This window comes from Aotus nancymaae, unplaced genomic scaffold (assembly GCF_030222135.1).
Source record: "Aotus nancymaae isolate 86718 unplaced genomic scaffold, 86718_ANA_hifiasm-v0.15.2.pri h1tg000010l, whole genome shotgun sequence".
NCBI lineage: Eukaryota > Metazoa > Chordata > Mammalia > Primates > Aotidae > Aotus > Aotus nancymaae.
Window position 1 is genome coordinate 26,283,760 of NW_026988421.1, and position 3,681 is coordinate 26,287,440.

The 3,681-nt window shown below is 40.5% G+C and overlaps 1 protein-coding gene across 1 annotated transcript in view; it reads right to left on the bottom strand.

The window, feature by feature from the left end:
- The window catches only part of CFAP58 (cilia and flagella associated protein 58), a 124,351-nt gene that overhangs the window by 120,528 nt on the left and 142 nt on the right, over nt 1-3,681 (bottom strand). The window lies entirely within an intron of this gene.

Consider the following 3,681-nt stretch of genomic DNA (forward strand, 5'->3'; position numbering starts at 1 on the left):
ACTCCTGTAATCCCAGCACTTTAGGAGGCCAAGGTGGGAGGATCACTTGAGCCCAGGAGTTCGAGACCAGCCTGGGCAACATAGTGAGATCTCATCTCTGCAAAAAAAACAGGAAAATTAGCCAGGTATGGTGGCACACACCTGTAGTCCCAGCTACTCAGGAGGCTGAGGCAGGAGGATTGAGTGAGTCTGGGAGGTTGAGACTGCAGTGAAGCTGACCGTCACTCTCACCTAATCAACAAAGTGAGACTCTATCTCCAAAAAAAAAAAAAAAAAAGGATTTTCTTCAAAGTTTGGATCTTGACTCATTTAATAAGTTTTGCTTTTTTTTCAAAAGAGGGTAACATATTGGAAGAGTAAAACGAAAAGGGAACATAACAGTTGTATCACATTTAGTAAACATAACAATTTTTTTTTTTTTTTTTTTGAGACGGAGTTTTGCTCTTGTTACCCGGGCTGGAGTGCAATGGCGCGATCTCGGGTCACCGCAACCTCTGCCTCCTGGGTTCAGGCAATTCTCCTGCCTCAGTCTCCTGAGTAGCTGGGATTACAGGCACGCGCCACCATGCCCAGCTAATTTTTTTTTTTTTTGTATTAGTAGAGACAGGGTTTCACCAGGTTGACCAGGATGGTCTCAATCTCTTGACCTCGTGATCCACCCGCCTCGGCATCCCAAAGTGCTGGGATTACAGGCTTGAGCCACCGCGACCAGCCCATAACAATTGTTTTTAAGGAATCTGTCTTTCAATTATAATGTACTTGTATGTGTGAGTACACTGGGTTGTGAAATAAAATGTATTTTCAAAACTCTTTGAAAAACATAGGTTCTGTAGAATCTAATGATTCCTTCCACATGGGGTTGATATGAGGATTAAATGAGTTAGTAGGTGTAAAATGCATAAGTAATATCTAGCACATGGCACATGTTTTAGCTATTATTATTGTCACTCACCAGCAATGTGACCTTGAGTATGTGACCTAACTTCTCTGAACTTCATTTTTGTCAGTAAATAATCTCTAAAGGCCATGTGGGCTCCGACATTCCCAGAGGAGGCATGTCGCCAACACTGACCTTGAGGAATGAGAGCCAAATGCAAATCATTCTTCTTGTTCAGCTGACACCTCTGAGGTCTCAGCAAAGCAGCCTGTTCTGTGAAACATCCTGTAAACTAACTTGCTATTTATCTTGTGAAATTCCATGTAAAGTTGAATTCAGGGTAGTGGGAAATTGACCAGATGAAGGGAAGTGCCCTTTTCCCTCCATCAGATGCTTCATGACTAGCATAGGCTTCCTGTCTCTCCCATTGTCATACCTTTTATTCCATATGCTGGAATAACCACAGATAGGGGTGAACAGGAAATCTGTCCCTGTGTATTTAATTTTTTTTAAATGTCCAGTGCTCCTGACTGTGAGATGTGGTGTGAAGCTGCCCTGTAGTTGATTCGCTTTGTCATAAGTCACCTTTTTTTTTCTTTAAATTCTAAGACAGGGTCTCACACCCTCACCCAGGCTGGAGTGCAGTGGTGAAATCTTGGCTCTCTGCAACCTCTGCCTCCCAGGGGCCAGCAATTTTTGTGCCTCAGTCTTCTGGGTAGCTGGAATTACAGGCACGTGCCACCATGCCTGGCTAATTTTTGTATATATATATTTTTTTATAGATGGGGTTTCGCCATGTTGGTCAGGTTGGTCTAAAACTACTGACCTCAAGTGATCCGCCCACCTTGGCCTTTCAAAGTGCTGGGATTACAGCAGGAGCCACCACACCCAGCTGACAAGTCACCTTTCACTATGGAATTTGAAGCCTCATCTAGCACTTAACTGATCATGAAGAAAATTCCATCTACTTTCACACACACACACATATATACATAACAAGCCAGTAGAAAAATAGGGGGCATCGTAAGAGTCTTCACACATAAAAACATAAAGGTGGCCAATAACAATGTTCTGTTCAGCCTCCCTTATAATTAAAGAAATGCAAACCAAAACACCCAGATTAGGGTTTTTTTTCCAATCTATAAAAGAAGCAAACTGATTCAAGTTATAATAGAAAATACCCAGTGTTGACGACAATGTGGAGAAAAAGGCAATCGTCATACTATGGGAAATAGTTCAGATTGGTTGAGATCTCTTTGGAGGGCAATTTTGTAATATATATCAAAATAGTTAATGCACATATCCTTTGATCAGCCCTGAAACTATCAAGTCACTGACCCAAAATAGCCACCTAGATACGAGCTTCTTATGTGAGAAAAATAAATCCTTATTTGTTTAAGCCTTTTATAGCTTAGACACTTATAAAAGTTACAGTCTGGTATTCCATTACTTGCAGCCAAACATATTCCTAATTGATAATTTTTAAAAAGAATAGGCGTGAAGGAGGACATACATACCTTGCACTGACTTTAACATGAAGGTTTCTAATATTTCCCCATTAAGCATAACACTGTTTTGGGGACTGAACTTTACCCTTTGTTTTTACCATGTTACAGACAGTTTGTTTATATTTGGATGCCAAATTTTTTCAGCATATAGGGCGATGATCTTGCAGTGTTTCTCTTTTAATCTATTAATGATGTAATATTCTTGATGTACTGCTAGAATTCTATTTATTAACATTTAAAATTTCTGAAACAGTATTCATAAAGGAGATTAATACATTACTTTTCTTTCCCCTTTTCAATAAGCTATTTTTACTAGATTTTTGACTGATAATAACTGCCTTAAAAAAAGAATTTCAATCATTGAGGTTTTTAAAATGTAAATTACTAAACTTTTTATTTCTACATATTATATCTGCACGTCTCCAAATTTACCTGTTCTTTTTTCATAGTCCCATGTCCTATCATTTTATCTCTGTATTTTGATCATAACCTCTTATATAAGGAAATAATTTGAGCAGCAGTAGGAACTTGAAAATAAAAGTACCCTGGGCCAAGGGCCAGGGAGTCTATTTTTAGAAAATTTTCTCATTGCCTGTTTATCTTTCAGACTCAGCCTAAAGTCTTGCAGGCGAGTGTTAAAGGAAAAGACGAAAAGAAGGTGACCCAAGACCAAAAAGCAGTAGCAATGGTGATCATTTTGGACAGTGGGTTCCAATTTCCCCAACGTGACTTCACTGGCATTTGATGCCCCCAAAGCCACTTAATGTAAAATTCATTCAAACCCTTCTCTGCCTTTTCTACTGATTGCGGGATTTGGGCACGTCAAAGGGAAGACCATGGAAGTTATGGATTTCATAAACTATTAAGCTCGACCAGGATGCTGCTGCTGCTCCTCCAGGCCTCAGTTCTCCGTTTCTAACACAGGGGTAGTTAACACTTCATCTAGTCACAACAGTAACCAGGTTTGGAAACTACGGCTTCCTAGAGCATCCGGTCACCGTTGTCCTTTGTGCCTGGTTAAATCCCGAGAAAAGCAACCAGGCATTTGTGTATCACAAAAGTTAGTGAGTTATTTTAATCCTTTTAAGCTGCAAAAGGGAAAAAGGCTGGCGTTCTGTCTCGATTTATATTTTCCTCCAAGAGACTGGCCCCAGGAATTCTGCCACTTGTAAAACGCGCCGCAGAAAACACTCCGGACTTGTAATAACTTAACCCCTTTCGCTCCGTGGCTTAGAACGACTTTTAAGGGCGTCCTCTCCGCGCCCCTGTCCACTCGCTCCAGTTTACTCCAGTGGC